The 21,105-nt window shown below is 36.5% G+C and overlaps 1 pseudogene; it reads right to left on the reverse strand.

Annotated features, from left to right (window-relative positions):
* Window positions 1-476: 476 nt before the first annotated feature.
* LOC141634231 (protein TIC 214-like) lies at window positions 477-12,164 on the reverse strand (annotated as a pseudogene).
* Window positions 12,165-21,105: the final 8,941 nt, after the last annotated feature.

Below are 21,105 nucleotides of genomic sequence, written 5' to 3' on the forward strand. Positions count from 1 at the left end.
TCACTGATTTATTCTTTATAACGTACTCTATTTTTCTTTGATAAATAAACTAGTAGGCGTTGACATTTTCCTAGAATTTTTCGTAGACCTCTCTAAGATAAGTAATCGTTTTCATGTAATTCCAAATGTAAAGTAAGTCTTCGTTTCTTAGTGGTAAAACAGAAATCTGGAAATTCAACCATCCCCTGTTTTCCTCTCTTTTTCATGTGAAATCGAGGATATAAATGCATTTTTATTCACAAATTCTTAACCTTCCTTACTCCTAAATATGAAATTTTATCAATCGGTAATAATAATGCCAACTTTTTAAACTGGTATACACATTTTCTTATTATTTTATTAAAAATAATTATGGTGATTCCTTTATAAATCTAATTGAATTGATACGTCATCAAATTATTAACATATATCAAAATTGAGGCCAAGACACGTAGGCATCTATTTATCTAGTAGATAATAGTGAAGATATAAAATTTTCATAAATGCATTTTAAATCGTGGATACATACATATTCTTAATAGACTAAAACGATTGCCATTATTAGTATCAAACCAATAACGCTTCATACAGGCTAAATATTCTAGTCGATAATTAGGCCAAAGAAAAACTTTATACTTTATAACTATAACTGTATTGTTTTCGTGCCTAAGATCTTTGTTTTCATAAAACAATTTACTATAGTTTTGTATATGATTCCTATTATAAGATACTGCATTCCTATACATACCATTATTATTATTGAATTCAACACATTAGAATTCTCCATTTTCTACGACGCCTAGGTGATAAAATAGTTTCAGGAACAAGTAAATTAAATTTATACCTTGGAATCCATTCATCTGGATTTTTCTTATCAATACTGTCGTTGTTTATTTTTTTATTTTTTTGGTGTTTACTTTTATGAATCAATGAAATACCTATGGTTTGGTACAAAATAAATTATTCGTTGTCCTTTACAGACAGACGAATGGGTTCAATACTAAATATCCCCATTTTTATCAATTGTGGAAGAGTTAAATCTTGTTGAATCAGAATTATATTCAGATTCATTTCTCTTCTTTTAATCGAGGATATTGTAATTTCTCTGGGATTTGTCAATCTAAGTAGAAGACAGTAGACTTTGATATTATTGAGCAATTTTTGATTCAAAGAACCCTCCCATCTCAATTCAAAAAGCAAATATCTTTTAAAGAAGAAATCGAGTTCTACTTCTGTACTACTCTTGTTTTGTTTTTTTCCCTACGACCTTTAATATCTGATCCTATATAATTTTCTTGAATATCTTTTTGGTGCTTTGAGATAACAAACTCATAATTTTTTTGAACATCGAATCCGGAATTTATTTGACTTATGACTTCTTTTTCGACTTGATTCTTATTCTCGAATTCCATAGATTTTCTTTCATTTAATATTCTAGATGTTGTAAAAGGATTTGTTTTTTTCGTTCTATTGATGGTTATCTTTTCGCTAAGATTATAAATTCCATTAAGATTGGAAAAAATTGAATTTATTGGTATAACCCACTGTTTCATTTTATATGCATTATAAAGCAATAAAATTTTTGGGAAAAGCAAAAATTTTGGGAAAAGCAAAAATTCCAGATTCGATATAACATGACTTAGTAATTCTTCATTCATTCCCATCCAATCAAATGATATTTTATTTATTTTTATTTTTAGTGTTTTATTTCTTGATAAATTGTGCGGTGAAAAAAGATCTTTCTTTTCAATTTTATCAACAATTTTATAATTTTTCGTTTCAGTCTTAGTATTTTCAGTACTCCCGCTACTAATATTGATCCAAGCTTCAATGTCCATTTTTTTTCTAAGACAAAAATGGATAATTTTCCAATCAAAATATTTTCTATTTTTATTTTTCTCGATATCCGGAATAATATTTACTCATAAATAATTAGTAATAGGGAAACTACACCACACATCAATTAATTTGTTTGTAGATATGTAATAATTAAAAGTATAAAATAAATCTTGGTTTTATTTACTTTTAATGGTTCACCATAAGTATATGAATTCTTCTTATCTTCATAAAAAATGAAATTATATGCTAATTTATTATATTTCTCATTTTTTTTAAATTCTCGTTTGATCGAGCAATAAATAGTTTTCAGAATTTTGACCGTTTTTTCCATTTTTGCTGAGATAAATCATATTGATAAGTACTTTTAAATTTTAACCAGTGTTTCCATTGAGTCCGTCCATAATTTTGAAGTTTTTTAGGCTTTAACTTAGAAGAAGTTATTACTTGTGTTACAAAAGAATTTTTTATTTCATTTTTTAGAAATAAAAACGTTCCGCGATATTGAAAGATAGACCTTAACATATATAAGTATAAGTTGATAACTTCGGCTTGTGCTAATTTATAAAATACATATGCATGTGACAAAAAAGAAAAATCTGAAATAATCTTTGAATTCCTGTTAATATGAGTAACAAAATATAAAAGTGATTTTAGGAATTTAATTGTTTTTTTATTTGTTTTCTCAACTCTTTCTTTAATTTTTTCATTATTGTCAAGGCGTTTTTCACTAAAATTCTTTGTTGATTCAAGACAAAATTCTATATTAATTTGGGGAATATTAATAATATATAGAAATAGAACTACGAATAACCTTTCCCTAAAAAATTTTTTAAAATAATTTGATTCACGAATTAATCGAGTATTTTTTCTTTTAAATATCTTACCGAGATTTTGGGGTGTTTCAAAATTTTTAGTACCATAATCTGTTTTGTTAGGCTGATAAATTAATTTTAGAATTTTAAAATTTTTTTCGTTTGAATTTTTTTCTATTTTATTTTTTATTGTCCTTGTTTTATTAGCGAGATTCTTTTTTTTGTTCTGATACAGAATCTGAATAACTTGTCTGATTCATGAATCTCTCTTGAATGGATGATTCATGAACTATATTATTATTGATTGCCGAATCTTTTTCTTTTTTTATTTCAATGGATTCGTCTCTCAATCGAAATACTCGAATTGGACTTACCCTTAATTTTTTTTTTTTTTGAAAAAGTAGAAGGCTTTTAATAAAAATTTCATTTGGGACAGTAAAGAAAAATTCTAGTTTTACTTTGAAAATTTTTAAAACTTGAACCCACTTCTTTGTAAATTTTATAATTTCTTTGTAAATAGGTTGAAAAAAATGGGATAGTTTTCGGGAGGAACCTAAGGGAAGTTTAGTTTCCATTCCCCAAACTGTTAAAAAACAAAACTTATCTGTTTGATTTTGTTTTTTTCATTTTATATTAATAAGAAGGTCTTAGCATTGATCTATGCCAAGGTTTTCGGCAAAAAGGAAATAGTATCTTTATCTGAATACCATCGTTTAACCAGTTTTTAAGACATTATGTTTCTGATAACTAAACACCATTATAGGTACATTTAAGATGCATTTCTTTCTTCCACTCTTCGAAATCCTCAGACCACTCAGGACGTCGGAGTAAGAATAGACGACCTATATTTTTTTCTATTATGAGTACAGGTAATCGAATATATTTTCGAAGAATTGATCGGGTTACTAACACCAAACGTATTACTTGAGCAAATGGAATGGTATCCCAGGCTTCAGCTATTTCTATTCGTGTTTTTTCTTTTCTTTTTTCTTCCTTTTCTCTTTGTTGATCTTCTTCCTTTTTTTTTCTTCGGTATAATAATCAGAAATTTTAAATTCTCTATTTTTTTCTGTATAATTTTTAAAAATCCCTTTAATTAATGTTGAAAAATTAAAAGAAAATAATGAGAAGTTTTCTATTCTGTCTAAAAAGGGGTGAATGTATATTTGCTTGAAATAATTCCTAAATAACTATTTTACGTCTTTGAACCCGCATGAAACCCTTTATTATGTCTCGACAAAAATCAGATTGTTGTCAATATTGATATCAATATTATGCTCGTTAGCATAAAAAATAACGAAGCGTTTAGCTTTTCTTGAGCGAATTTGATGATCCGTTGATACGTCGTCCTCATCCTTTTGTTCTTCCTGCTCTAAATCATCAATTAATTTGTATGACCAACATGGAACTTGTTTGCTAATTTCTGTTATTCCAATGTATTTTTTTATTTTTTTATTATTCTTTTTAGTCCTATGATTGCATAAACTAAAAATTGTAAAAAATATTCTTGATCTTCTGAACTAATTTGTTCTTCTTCAAGAAGTAAATGAATTGATTGAATGTTGATTCCCCAGAAAATGGACTCATTAAAGGCATGGAATGCTTAATTTCTGATATTGATTTTTTTAATGTATCTTTTTTCTGTTCAAATTCGTGGTAATTATAATCATTACGAAGAATACTATGAATCTTATTTATAAAAATTCCATCTTTCAATTTTTGGACTACAATTTCATTTATAATAGAGGGTGAAAAGCATTTTTTTTATTATTCCACGATAAGTTCCATTTAAGAAAGGATCATTTATTTTTGGCAAATATTCCTTTTTAGTTTTCTCCTTGCATAATTGAGTTTTTTTATCGAGTCCATCTATATAAAAAAGTCCTTTGTCTAAAACTGCAATTCTATTAGCAACTTCATTGCTTAAGCTGTTTTTTTTTGTTCATTGGTATAAATCCAATAATTGTATAGTTCATCGTATAATAATTTTTTTTTTTTGTAGAGAAAGAAATCTTTCGTTGTATCATTTCCCAGAAAATTGATAAACTGGGTGGATATGTAAAAGAAATTCTTTTTTTTCCCATCGTTTTGACATGTATAAAAAAAAATTGTGACATTTCATTTCTTACCGGATTTTCAAATCGATTATTTTTTATATATCGCGTTGGACGATTCCAACGTTTATAGTCGAAAAGAAGAGAAAGAAGGGGTTTTTCAAACCAGAATAGATTTTTCTTTTCTTCTTTAAGTATTTCTAACTTCGAAATCTCTTGATTGCTAGAAGAAGAAGTTGGGCTATTTTTATAGTATGCTTCTTTTAAGTGGAAGTGGAATTCATCCTTTGTTTTGTGCTTTCCATTCACTCGGATTTATTCCGTTTCATCAATTTTGTCCGGATCCGGATCCTCCTTTTCTTCCAAAAAAAGGGAAGGAGAAGGATCTTCTTCGGTGAATCCCTCTTCTCCCTGTTTAGTCTCCTTCGTTTCGGACTTTTTTTCTATTTCTACATCTATTTCGTCCTCACTTACTTTCGTTTCCGAGGTTTCTTTCAGTTTCTTAGTAAAAATGGGCGACGACATTCGGCCTAAATAGTAGACACGGGTAATAAATAAGAGAATACTAAAGATTCGAGCCATAAAATTTTTTAATTCTGACACCAGATACTTATTAGATTGAATAAGTACATTAGATCTAATAGAATGATTTTGCTGTATCCAAACTAATACCAACCCAACCCATTTCAAGAATAAAAGATGACCAAATAACCAACCAACAAAACTACTTGTTACAAATAACATCTTGTTGTTGCATCGAAATATATAAATGTTTACTAATCTGGCTAACATTGAACTTGGTAAAATTAAATGGTTGAATAATTGGAAAATGAGATTATTCAGGCATACACACTGAATGCTGAGATTACGCATTGAATTCTTGCTAGTAGATCCATAATCAAAAAAGCGATTGTGATTATTCCAGAAGATGAAACAAAAGGTAGGGTAGAGCTAGGACAGTTATTGTATGAGGTTTACCCAATGCTAGATGCAGAGGCATATAATAGATTGATATGAACATCACGAGCTGTCTCATAATAAAACCAGTTGTTGTTGATACCTTCTTCTCGGTTGTAACACCCCCATTTATTTAAGGGCCTGAACTAGGACTCCTCAGATAAATGACGGTGTTACCATCTCGGAAACCCGAGGCAGTAGATAACAAAGGAAAGAAACACAGTACTTTATTAAAATGTTTATAGTGAGATTACAACTGGAATTAAAACAAAGCCTCCAAAAATATGACCAAAAGATAAAGACTGATAAAACTACTAATAAGACTAAGGTGGGCTAGGCACTAAGTCAGTCATCCAAGCTCTCTTCCCGGCCAGCTCCCATCAGTCTCTGAAATACCTGTCAATCTGCTCCCCAATAATTGGATCATCACAGGCGTACACGAATACACAGGGTCAGCCGCGAAGCTGAGTAGGGAAAATATTGAAACAATAAAATATGATATGCATGCTCCTCCGTCACCTCCATGTCCATCTCAACTCACATCTCATATCTCATACCCCGGACAACCCAGCCATACCGATCCCCGGTAGACTATATATATCGACCGTAGCCGATCCGCACTCGCAATGAGGACACCAGGGCAAGTCTGCGAGAACCCGCCCGGGCCTTATCACAACTCACATCGTATCTCAACATCGTCACTCCTACACCATCCTCCAACTCCAATGCATATGAAATGCTCAACAGAAATTAATGCAACACAATATATATATTAATGAATGAAATCATGCCAGCTACCGAATGTTGTGATAACAAACTCAACACGATCAATCCAGTCAACCACCTTCCCGTATATGAATCATAACGTAAATCAACAACCACGAATCAAGTCAACACAATTCAACAACAACGATAATAGGTCAAGTGTATTTCCCTACCTCAAAGTGCCAGCAAATCCAATTAAGTAGTTCAAGCAGTCCAGAAAATAAAGCAACGAATCTGATTATCGATCCTTCACGAATCCGTCACCTAAAACAGTTATAATATTTATAATTACTAACTACTAAATATAGAAATCTCCCAAAATAGAAGCTTTCCCGAAATACAATCCCGACACCAAACTTATGCCCAACTGATAACTAAAATAACCCGATTAGTATTTGACCCAACTTCCCAAAATAGAAGGTTACTAAAAATAGAATTTCTTAAAATGGAAACTTTCCCGATATAGTAACTTTTCTCTTTTAACAAACCCGACTCAAAACCCGACTTGAATTATTTTAAAAGACTCGGGAATTTAAGTTAAATAACTAATATGATAAGTAAAGATTAAACGAATTATACGCTTAAGAAAACCCGAATCAAATATTGAACAACTCAACGACCCGACTTAAACCCGTCTTTAATTATTTAAATAACTCGGAATTAAATTAAATAAATTATTTAGAAGACTCGGGAACTAAATTAATTAATTAAGAATACGACCCATTACGAATTATAACAATTTAAACTATGACAAAACCCGTTCAAAACTAAAACAACCCGTCCACAACCACCGTCCCTTCACTCGCATCCCCACGCTCACACGCGCCACCTCTCCACCGTGTCAACCACCAGACCTAACACCCACTCTGACCCAGCCACCAACGACTACCCCCACTGGGGTCGACTGCCGCCGGCGAGTCAAACCAGCGCCGTCGTTTGGTCTGGTTCACCACCGTGCCTCCCCATACGCCCTTTGTTCTCGACCTGCAACCACCGCAGCTCTCACTCATCCCCTGCCAAAACACCACCTACCTGCTCGCCGTCAGCCCACGAACCCAGACGCCGTGGCACCACTGTTTCGACCTCCCCCGAGTCCACGGTGGTGCCACCCCAACTTAACCATCTAAACCGCCTGAAAAACCCCCTGCTAAAACCCGTTGATATCCCCCCTGTCGCTGCCGCCTTTCACGGCCACTAACACAACCCAAAACCACCCCAAGAACCACCAAGTCACTCGTCTCACACCACTCTACTCCTATACCCCTTCAACAACCGCCATAAACGCCCCTATAAGACACGAAACAACCACCAATAACTCGACAGAAAGATGAAAACAGAGGAAAGGGTTGACTCTTACCTTTTTCCGCCACCACAACCGCCACCAGGGCCACCCACGGCCGTCGACAATAGTCCCTAGCTCTTCCTTGCTTCGCTGTCAACACCCACGGCCACTCTCTCTCCCTCTCTATGCGTGAAATCTGATGTTTGGTGTTGATGAAGGAGGGAGGCGTGAGGGAGGCGGGTTGAGGGAGAGAACTATTAGGGTTAGAGTATACTATTAGGTTTAGGGTTTAGGGTTAAAGGGCTGAACATGTTATTGGGCCAACTCAAATGGGTCGAGGGTAAATGGGTTGGCTCACATTTCGAATTCCGTATAAACCCGTCTCAATTAACTTAGATCGATACAACGCGAGTCAAGTAAAATAATTAACGTAATTATCGACTCAACAATTAAGCCGACTTAATAGTAATATAAAATGTATAATAACTAATATATAATAATATTCGTTTAATCGATTATATAAAATACGGGGTATTACAGTCTTCCCCCCTTAAAATGAACTTCGTCCCGAAGTTAGCTCCCGTACTCAAACCTCAGAAGGGTATTGTATATCGTACATACGGACGTCACACATTTCTAACACAGTTAACACACACTTTTGACACATCAATTAAACATAACAGACACGAAATGTTACATCGGTTCCTTCTTCTCCTTCTTCCATAACCTGAGCTCGGAGAAGGAAGAGATAAGAGGGCCCTATGGAGAATGTGGTCAGAAGTCCATAATAAAGTCTGACCACAACGATCGAATTGATTATCTTTATGCATAAGGATACTAGATTACCCAGTAGAAAAGATTAAAAAATAAACACAAACCTCCCTTTTTCTTTTGTATTGCAATTTCTGGATTATTATATGATGATTTTTTAACTTTCCGTATCTAGAAATAGAAAGAGATAAACTAGAAGCGACATCTCTTATCTCGATGACAGAAAAGGGATATTAAATGATTGGAATTGGGATATGGATGGAATATAATGAAATTGAGCCACTTTTAGGTTCTCTATGAAATGAGGCATGGAAGGGAGCCATTATGAAGAAGTTCTGGGAGTTACGAATGAAGCTTCGAGCTCATATTGATCATGGGTTGAGACCGATAATTTAATTATATGAGATCGAGTATGGCGTTGTTCCTCAGTAGCTCAGTGGTAGAGCTGTAACACCCTCGTATACCAAGGAGCCTTAACAAGACCTTACCTAGCATATAAAGGCATTACCATTCTCGGTTGCCCGAGGAAAGTAATTATCAAAAGTCGATAAAAGAACATTTATAAATTATTATAAGTGATTAAACCAAAACTACTGATACAAAGATACAACTCGACATCCTTAGGCGAACTATCTTTTGACGTAACTTGTGAAAGACCCATCCCTGCCAAGACTCCAGCCAACTTCCAAGACATCACCTGAAAGACTGACTGCTCACCATAAGGGATCACGGCAAACACAACAGAAGCAAACAAGAAATAACCACACAAGGTCAGTAACTGAGGCAAGACACAACATCAACGACCAACCTACAACAAACACAACCAAGCACACATGCAAGTCACAACCACTCCAGCCAATCACCATCACCGACTGTCCACTGGACCAGCCTTGCCAGTGGGGGACCGAAGCCATACCTACCAATTCCCCGCTCATCATACCGAACGATAACCTTGTACCATTAATGTGCACATCCCCTCACGTGGCGGGTTCCACGGAGGGCGAAACTAGGGCGTGAACCACTCCCGCAAGTGACTCCACTCAGCCAGGGACGCGCCCCGAATATCACAGACAGTTATACAATATTCATAAACACGCCAATCGAGACAACACAACACCAACCAACAACACAATCAATCCAATCATACCGACACTACAATCAACACGACAACTGACACACTATACAACCAATAGAAACTGAGTAGGCGAACCTACTTTTAGCCAACCACAGCGATTCCTTATTCAATCACATGACATCAACCAAGCAAGCAAAACCCCTATACAAACAGTACAAACACCTATTACTATTACCACAACCCTACAAGAAACAACAACGACAGAGATGACGATGATGACATACCTACGCACATCATATCGCTGTCAAGACCGCTACCCAACTCAAGCAACCTATCCCCAAGGCACAAGCATCCTCAAAGGCTCCCATGGGAGGAATTATGGTGAAGGAAATGAGGAAAGGCGACATCTAGGTCGGAAGGAAGGAGGCAAAAATGACTTGCGATTCTATCAAAACATGATTATAAACCCTCGCTGTAAAGATGTTACTCGATCAAGTAACCAACTTACTCGATCGAGTGACCCCTACTCGATCGAGTACTCAAGCTACTCGTTCGAGTAGCCTTGACTAGATCGAGTACCACTCACTCAAAGCCTATCCTGACACAAAACATCTCTTGTACGAATTCTTAAAGGCTACAACATGCCGCCTAGGGTCGGTCAATGTCAGTCAACGGGTCCCTAAAAGGACGGGTATTACAGTCTCCCCCCCTTAAAAAGAACTTCGTCCCCAAAGTTCGACTCATCCTCCCCCCGAACCACGCGACAAGAAACTAAGGTCGACACCACCATTTATCTGACACAGGTAAACAAAACTATTTAGAAATATTATCCCCATTACGTATGTCCATCAAACATCATCATCGTCAATTGCCTAACACACAGCATACACTCAAGCCTCAACGAACCACTACTTGAGTTACTGAACACATAACATGCACCAACACGACCAACTCAACTATCGCTTATACAACTACATTGAATTATTCAAACATGCATTAACACAGCTTCGTGACTATACTTTCATTCAACATCAGCCAACAATTACCAATACAATCATGCAGAACAACGGTGTAGCCATATATTCACAACAATACACAGCTCATCTCACCCTGTCACCTTAACCACACAACAATATTACTAAAGATAACTGTCCAATTGCCACTGCTATTTCATTCTCAAGCCAATAACAAATAATTACTGAATATTGAGTGTATAATATGCTATTTCATTCGACAATTGTCATAAATCCCCTACTAAAATGCATTACAACTACCAAGAAGTTACCAAACATACATAAGAAACAATAAAACACACATATGAAACTATTCGAACAATTGTTCACATATACTTTAAAACACCACAAAGTATCTCGTTTTTCATTTGCGACATTACTCTCCCCAACTAAAAAGGAACTTTGTCCCCGAAGTTCACCATCCAACAACTTCCCTACCCCTCAACAGACACAGACAACATTGCTTTGACATTACTCATAAATCATCAAACAACATTGATTTACGTTCACAAGACCTACTCCTTGACATTACTTACGTACAATTCATACGACATAAACCACCGATATCACGTAACATAGCGCGGACATATTGTTACAATTAATAGTAAATTCAACAATTACTGTTTAAACTACCTTTCTGAATCAATGATAATATCGTAATTATAGTATTCGATTAAACCACAGCAAATGGTACCCGCATGAAGATTTCAAGGTAAAACAAATACCGCTAAAACCGCGTGAAGTGCTCAAAATCCATAACCGACTCATGACAGAAACAACACTCTCTTGACGTTACTTAACCATTACTCGCAAAGCATTAATATATATACATATATACAAACATGAACTTAAACAACATCGCTTGCATGCCAAGTTCCCGCAACAATATGTCTTATTGTTTCGACACACCTATATTGCATAAAACTTTCTTCATGACTCGACCACAAGCTAAAATACGACCAACGGTGGAGCCAAAACATGTTACTAAACACCAACGACCATGAATAATACTAAGATAACCAAAAACTTAAGGATTCGAACAAATTAAACCTGGAAATGTGCCTGTAACAGTGACACTCGATCGTGTTGTTCAGGCACTCGATCGAGCTGGCCATACTCGATCGATTCTCTTAGCTACTCGATCGAGTAGCCCGAGATCAGAATACCCCTCCAATTGCCACAGTTGCAGCTACTCGATCGAGTGAGGGGCACTCGATTAGTTGCCACAAGTCCTAAAATTCCCTAAGCTCCAAACATAAGATATATAATCACATAAATATGAGTCGGGATGCTAAACCGACCCACAAATCCTGTAAAACAAGTCCAGAAATACGCAAGTACGGCCTTATGGCCGTCGATACAAACCAATTCCAAAAGTACCAACCGAAAACAACCTAATATCCATCATAAACTACGAACATAAAAGAAGGAAGTGGAGTATCGTCACTCCTGCTGCTGCTGCTCATCCACCACCGCATCCTCATCACCACCACCACCCAAAGTGCCTGCTCCTGACGCACCAAGATCCGCATCACCACCAGCTCCAGCATCTGGTCTCACGTACCAAGGTGTCAAACCACCGTAGGGGTACGCCTGAGGCTCTCCCCAAGTAGACATGTCCACCCCATAAGAGTGGAAAACCCCGCTGATGTCCCCGACTCCCCTCCACCAAACCGGATGAGGTCCCGAGGTCCCAATAACCTGAACATACGCCATCTCATGCAAGTTCCGGATCGTCCAAGGTAGAGGACACTCTCTCGGCCAAGTAGCTCTCACGCATCTCCGGGCTGTAAAAGGGATGGTAACCACGGAACGGATACTATGGTGGCGCTGGCTGCTCTGGCTGAGTCTCAACAACTCTCTCCCTCACTCTGCGTGGTCCCCTTCCCAACCTAGGATGGCCTCCTTAACTCTCTCGTTCTCCCCCTTCCTCGGCTCGGGCATAACCTGTAGGATGTCCGGGTCAATGAGGTACGTCTGCCTCGCAGGATGCCCCTCCTCCTCCTCATCCTCGTCAGAGTCGGCAGACATAACTGCCGCGGGTAAAGGATTTGTCACTGGAAGATGCTCTGGGGCTGGTATCTGCATGTAACTCGTACCCCACACCCTCCATGCTAAACTCCCATCCGCCAAAGTTCTCAACCATTTCTGGTCGAGAAAGTACTGACTGTCTAAGGTATGTATTGTGGTGGTCAAGGGAGTATAGGCCGAGGAAGCCACGAAGGATGTCAACCTCTCTGCTAAACGTGTGGCAATGACATCACAACTCAGGAATCTAGTGTTAGACGAGGCCATCAAAGCTAGACTAGCAGACACCATGGCAGGGGCACTAAAGGTCACTCTCTAAGACCGCTCGGGGTTAAGGTACGCCATCAACAACATCAACTCATGTGACATCCTTTCTCTCGTAAAGAAGACATGTTAAAGCACAAAGGAAAATCATCAAAGTGACATGTTGAACATCATTAATCAACATGTTACTTGAAGTAGGAGCTGGTTTCCCAATAAGACAAGGCATAAGACTATTAACCCCACACTCCGATGGTATGCCCCGAAGAGCTCCCTTGGCGGGTTTAGCAAGGCCAAGGTGAGAAGCAAACAAGTCCATAGTCAAGACAAAGCTGGTGTTCATGAGGCGAAACTCCATAGTTGTCCACCGCCTCGTATTTAAACAAGCTCATGAACTCAAGAGTCAAAAAGGCATAGGAGTGCTTACGGAGGTGATACAACCCAGTCATCCCCAAGGTCTCAAAAATACGCCTAACGTCGGTCTCAATCCCCAAGTCAGTCAGAAGGGTCGTATCTATACAGCGGGTGGGTCTCATCTTACGGCCCTACAAAGCCACAAACTTCTTCCTTTGTGCGAAATCCACAGAGACTACAGACGGGTGTTCCGGCAAGGCTGGGACTACAGGGCCACTTCCCTCTCCCACTTCGGGCTCAGAAGCCCTCCCTCTCTTGCTTTGTCTGGTTCCCACGGTTGGTCTCGGCATCTGTTTTCAACACATGGCTTAAACATACATCCACATATATACTTGAAAAACATGTAAAACATTCATGTATGTTCATAGAAAAGGGCAACTAAGTACACACTATCACCATCAATCCAAAATTATAAGTAAAATTCTCAATCCTAGTCTTCAGACGGTCTCTACAGCTGTAAAAATTTTGACATATTTAGCATGAATTAACATTACTACTACTACTTTTAGAACTCAAATTTTCAAAACATCTTCACATAAAAACCAATTTCACAACAACATGAGACGAATTTCAATTTGGGGCACTTTTAAAATGGAGTTTTAAGGCAAATTTTTGAGTGAAAAGCACAATGTCAATCCTAAACATGATATATATGACATAGATTACCCAATTTTCATCCTTTTTACACACAAAAGACAATCAAAAATCAATCCAAATTACCAAACCCTAGAAAATTCGAGTCACCTAAACCCCCAATTTGAGTCGATTTTTACATAGCTAACAACAATAATCATCAAAGGAACGCATCTAGATCATATTGCAGCAATTCGAGGCAAGATTTAACACATATAAACCGATTTTCCCACAATTTCCAACATCTTATATAGTTCTAAGTAATTAAGACATCAAAATAGAGTGAACATTCATACCTTGATCGATTAACAAGTAAAAAGAACGAATTAAAGCAAGAAAAGCACCAAGTTTAAGCACCACAATCAACAAGAATCAAGGAGTTTTGAGAGAGATGGGAGATTAGGGTTTGCGAAATAGAGAAAGAATGAGAAGAAAGAATTAGGAAAAGGGTTTATTAACCCATCTTTTCGCAGCATTGTTGCAGCTTACTCGATCGAGTAAATATGTTACTCGTTCGAGTGGCCTCCACTCGATCGAGTTGAAGCTACTCGGTCGAGTTTTCGTAGTAAGTTTAAACTTTCTCGACGTAATAGCTTCCAAACTAGATCGAATGAGGTCTACTCGGTCTAGTAGGCACTCGTACACGGTCAAGTAAGGCTCGATACACGGTCGAAAATACAAGATTAATTAAGGATCCCTGCAAAACAGCTACACGTGTCGATTCAAAAAACGAATTCGGATATCGGCACAGATTAACATACTCATTCACATCATATTACTACTACACAAATACAACGTATCATCTCACAATTACATTACCTCATTCAACTTTTCATTTTCATTCTATAACCATAATTACGCAATCAAGTGACCAAATTTTCAACTTTCTCATGCACAACCTTAACATTTTCCCTTTACTCATAAGCATACAATCGTGATTTCAGCAACGTAACTTCTAATCGTATTGTTCTAACCATACATTTAACAATTACCACACACTAGTTTGATTACTCAACTGAACTACACTACACGCGGAAGCATTCAATCATTCATCTACTACACATAATCTACTACTATCCTGATGACCATCATAAGAATTGTACAACTCAGTAATCATCACTATTATTGCCACATACAAGGCTCATAAGCTTTTATACCAATCATTAATATCAACTATCTGGAACAAGCATTATCAACGCCACACTATACACACTTTCCCATATTGCAAACAAATCACCACTTCCGTTACTACTCAACTATAAGCTTTCACAGTTCTATTCACAACCATACACACCTGTTATCCACAAAGACTCCGCTACAAACATCTCTACATCACTATTATACACACTAGGCATATAGTTCCCGACTCAATACCCCTTAACTAGTGACTGGCTTAAGCATATGGGGCTATGATTTTGAAATGAGGGCGCCTACTCACCCAAAATCTAGCATCAGCAGGGGCTCCTAAGATACATAAACCAGGTTCATTTTATTAGACTCACTACATTCATTAGGCTCATTTGTTACAGGTTCCAAAATCGTCGCTCTAAAACCATTTGTAACACCCCCATATTCCAAGGAGCCTTAACCAGACCTTCCCTATCATATAAAGAAATTACCATCTCGGTTGCCCGAGGAAAGTAATTATCAAAAATCGATAAAAGAACATTTATAAATTATTACAAGTGATTAAACCAAAACTACTGATACAAAGATACAACTCGACATCCTTAGGTGAACTATCTTTTGACGTAACTTGTGAAAGACCCATCCCTGCCAAGACTCCAGCCAACTTCCAAGACATCACCTGAAAGACCGACTGCTCACCATAAGGGATCACAGCAGATACAATAGAAGCAAACAAGAAACAACCACACAAGGTCAGTAACTGAGGCAAGACACAACATCAACGACCAACCTATTACAAACACAACCAAGCACACACGCAAGTCACAACCACTCCATCCAATCACCGTCACCGACTGTCCACTGGACCAGCCCTGCCGGTGGGGGACCGCAGTCGTACCCACCAAATCCCCGCTCATCATACCGAGCGATAACCATGTCCTATTAATGTGCACATCCCCTCCCAAGGCGGGTTCCACGGACGGCAAAACTAGGGCGTGAAGCCACTACCGCAAGTGACTCCACTCAGCTAGGGATGCGCCGCGAATATCAAAGACAGTTATACAATAATCACAAACACACCAATCGAGACAACACAACACCAACCAACAACACAATAAATCCAATCATACCGACACTACAATCAACACAACAACTGACACACAAAACAACCAACAGAAACTGAGTAGGTGAACCTACATTTAGCCAACCGCAGCGATTCCTTGTTCAATCACACGACATCAACCAAGCAAGCAAAATCCCTAATCACATGTCAAGACCGCTACCCGACTCAAGCAACCTATCACCAAGGCACAAGCATCCTCAAAGGCTCCCATGGGAGGAATTATGGTGAAGGAAATGAGGAAAGGCGACATCTAGGTCTGAAGGAAGGAGGCGGAAATGATTTGCGATTCTATCAAAACACGATTATAAACCCTCGCTGTAAAGACGTTACTCGATCGAGTAACCAACTTATTCGATCGAGTGACCCCTACTCGATCGAGTACTTGAGCTACTCGATCGAGTAGCCTCGACTAGATCGAGTACCACTCACTCAAAGCCTATCCTGACACCGGACATCTCTTGTACGAATTCCCAAAGGCTACAACATGCCCCCTAAGGTAGGTCAACGTTAGTCAACGGGTCCCTAAGAGGACATGTATTACAAGAGCAGTCGGCTATTAACTGATTGGTCGTAGGTTCGAATCCTACTTGGCGAGATTTTATCAATTCTTCATTCTTTAATTCAGAATGAAGAGGCTCGCTTTGACCGTTAAGAGTAGGTAAGTAGCTAACCCCTTCCTTGTCTTTTTTCTATCTCGTCGTATCGTATCACATTCTCATTCTGTTCTGCGCTATTTGATAGTCTCCGTCAATACCTCGGTGTAGGTCCGGGATAATCTTTTGTTCCAAAGTCCTGGGGCTATTTACAACTAGCCATTTAATAATTCTCGAATGTACTAGCAGTGCATCAAAGATGCGGTGGTTGATTCTCCCGAGACGCTACAATTACCGCGAGCAAACATAAAAAATATTAATGACATGACGAGGATGTAACACCCGTAATTTTCAAATCTCACTTGTTTAATTTATGTTTATAAGATTTAAATTTTAATACTTATATTTACCGGTTTGGTACAAATCGTTAACTGATGCCGTTTTAAATCTTATTTCAGTCCGATTTCTTTTTGGACCGACTTTTTATTTAAGTGACATTTTTGTAAAATGGTAAAATTTATATGGACCGATTTTCTTCTTATTTGGACCGTGTATTTTGATAAATAAAACAAATGGTTTGGTTATCTTTGTTTATCAAATTATAAGATATTTATATTCATTTAACTTTAATTGTTTCACAAGTAAAGGAAAAGATAATTTGGGTGTTAACCCTTATCTTAACTGATTTTGCATAAGATAAATAAGGAGATTTTATACTCTCTTTTCTTATTGCATTTCCTATTAAACACTCCTTACTTGATCTACATACATTCTTATTCCATTTTCAAAAAAAAAAATTAAGGAGAAACAAACCCTATTTCTATCTAAATACCGCCGTATGTTTGTTCAATCAATCACCATCATTTCTCTCCTTCGGCCGTTAATTTTATAATTCTACGTACGTACTTGCCTTCTTGCTTGTTTATTTCCGTTTACAAATAATTCTACGTACGTGCTTACCTTCTTGCTTCGTTATTAGGAGCGATCTTCTTTCATTATCCGTTCATCTATAATCTAAGGGAGATTATCGTCCTTAATCGTTGTCGTATATTTAGTTTTTGTTTTTATTTAATTAGTATATGATTTAATCATATATGAATGTTTGTTTTTGGACACTATCGTCAAGATCCGTACGAGGAAGAGTATTTCATCGATTTGGAACGCGAATAAGAGGTAACTCATAAGGGCATGACTCGATGTTTCATCAGTTTTATGAGTAGTTGTCTGATTATGCACTTTTTAATGTTTAATTTGTTATTTATGCAAAATTCATTTTTATGGTGTATAAAACTTATGATAAGATCTCTGAATATTAAAGGATGATCGTAAAATTTCAAGTATAAAATAGTTGGTTTGTTGTTTTAATTAAAAGAAATCGTCTTTTGGTCATAATAATGAGTTGTAACCAATTTTGATGTATTAATTATTAAATAACGAAATAATTTCATGAGATTGATTATTTTCAGTCCTATGATGTATGTTGATATTTAACAAATTTTAATATCCATTTTATAGGTTTAATTTATAATTAAAAGTATTTAATCTTTGTTTGGGCAGAATTGATGTTTGATTTTTAATAGTTAGTTTTTGAAGTTTTAATTTTCGTGGCTTATTTTACTGGCTCAAATAAGGAATTTAAGAATGATACAAACTTTTATATGATCTATTTTGGGCCGATTTATAATTCTAATAATTGAAATACAAATCTGGCTATTTTAGAGATGTATTTATAATAAATGGATTTCGTGACTTTTGGTTTCTGGAAAAATTATTTCTCGTCTTTTTATGTCATTCCAGAATGTTACAAATTTTCTTGGGGACCCATTTAGTCAGAAGCTATTTTTATTAAATAAATTGGTATTTTTCGGTTTTATTGTCAATCTTGTTTTTAATTCGGTTAAATACCAAATGAACAAATCGTTTTACGAAATTTTAAAGGCCGGTCAATGTTGTTATTCGGAGTGACCATGTTAAATTTCATGAGTATCGAAGGTAAAATCAATTTTATAAAAATAAAACACTGTTTTGGTTAAACCGAGTAAATAATGGTTTTGAAGTTAATTTATGAAGAAGGGTATTATGGTCATTTTTCATATGATTCCAGAATGTGTTAAGAGCCTGTTTTATAAGAAGTACTTGAATAATTATTTTATCATTTTAAATAATGGATTAGTATTTAAATTGGATTACCTAATTTGGTAATAAGATAATAACTTTTATTTTCTAACTTTTTAAATGACATTATTTATAACATCACACATTACTATTTTCATAAGATTTCTACTTTGAGAAGGTATTTATTCTAAGTAAGATTCTCTTTATGGACAGTTACTATTTTTGGAAGTTGCCTTCTTGGAAGGTTGCCTTTTAAATAATTTGAATAATGAACACTTTTGAAGTGGTTTTGAATACATATGGAACAGTTAGGTGTAAAGTTTAGAATAATAAACTTAGGATATGCTTAGTTTTGCCATCGCCTAATAGAACTGTTGTTATCCTAGAGTGATGCATCAGTGGTCGTACCGCGAGTCTTGGACCTCGGGAGATATGTACATACCTCAGACTAGGGTCTCGCACTACGTGGTAAGTCGTCCTGTTATAGAACTGATAATTGTCGTCAATGGTCGTCTAGGAGTGTTGCACCCTGGGAGTTATGTACATACACTTAGACAAGGGTCTCGCACTGCGGAGTAAGACGCCGCCCTATTATGGTTGAGTGGTATTACGGTACTTTAGCATGATCCGAGTTAAAATCTATACTAAGACACTAAGCTGATTTCCCTAAGAAGAGTTGAGATTTTGATAACGTGGTAGTTTATCTTTCGAGCTATGGCTTAGTTTGAAGGTTTTTTATTTAGTTATGTTTTAAACATATGTTGATTTATTAATGTTTTCAGTTTACAAGTATTTGGTTATTTTTAGCATTTTCTTGTTTTAACTTGATGAAATGTGGTTGGAAGAACGCCTGAGTTACTCCCCACTGATTGTGGCTGTTATTATTATAACATGACGGGTATTGGTTTGCTGGGATCTGAGTGAGAGCTAGCGAGTGGTCAATTGGGACCTACTCTTTGTTTTCTTTTAAGCTATGTTTAGAACCCTTTCTTTTTTTATGTTGGTTTTTATAAGTCCTTGATTTTATACAAGTGACGAGTTGTAGCTATTATATTTAGTAACTGCTATTTTGAGACTTACCATTTCGGAAACTTTTCTCCCGAGGGTTATTTATATTAATCCAAGTTTTTATTTCACATAGCATTTTCATTGTGTATTTAATCCCATTCGACAGTGTTTCGGCCACTGTTTTGCGTTAGATTTTATAGGGGATTACAGTTGTTATCAGAGCATACTGCTCCCGACGCTCACACTTTGATCTCTAGGTAAAATGTCTACAAAATGATTTGACAAGTTAAAGGTATATTAGTGAGAGATGGGTAGAAATAAATAAGGACTTGTTTGCTAGCTTATGTGATTGTGTAACTCAATGACTAGCATTGAATTTATGTCTTGTTTCCCCGACGAAGAAGATGAAAGAACGAGAACTTGGTGCTGCAAGGAAGTTATAATGGTGGTTTTGAGCCCAAATTCAGTTTTGCTCAAGCTGCAGACCAGATGACGAAGAGTAGACTCAAGTCTCACAATGGTGTAGTAGAAAAAAAATGATTACACTATGGATCCGTCAGATGGAGCGACCCAAGGCTAGAGTATTTGTTTCTCAGTAAAAAAAATATGGAGTAACCCAGTGAACCCCCTTGCAACTTTGGATACCTGAAGATTCATTCTTTATTCTCAAATCTTGATAGTTTGCGATCAAGGTTCCTCTTCTTTCACTCTTACAAATCTTCATTACCTATTCTTGTAAATGAATCCTTGTCTGTGATTCTTCCATTCTTGCTATTTATTCTCTTAAGATTCATTGGTTAGACTAACCGTTTCCTTGTGAACTGTGATGGAAGTCAAGTGCGTTTGAGGTTTGGTGGAGGTTTGTTACTTTTGGTTTGAGGGTGGTGAGTTTTACCTTGAATGCCTAATCTTGAAAGAGTTTTTACTTATAGATTAACTTGAATGGTGACTAATGATTTATGAAGTTAGAGTTTTGGCTTAAATGTTGGCTTTGGATTATAGGTATCTTGCATATGTTGGACTAGATGTGATTAAGGCGTTAATAGTAACCATGTATAATTATTGGTTGACCTAGATTGATCTCAGTTTCAATTCTTATGCATTTAGATCGTTGTGTTCTGATGTAAGGTTGTAACCTTTGAACTTTAGGTGCTATCACTTAACTTTATTTGTGTTGATTAGTGGTAACCTTGTGAATAAGGAATGTTATTGCACAATCGCATTGTGGGTTGATTGTGTTTACTTGAGTAATGTA

Source organism: Silene latifolia, chromosome Y (assembly GCF_048544455.1).
Source record: "Silene latifolia isolate original U9 population chromosome Y, ASM4854445v1, whole genome shotgun sequence".
Lineage (NCBI taxonomy): Eukaryota > Viridiplantae > Streptophyta > Magnoliopsida > Caryophyllales > Caryophyllaceae > Silene > Silene latifolia.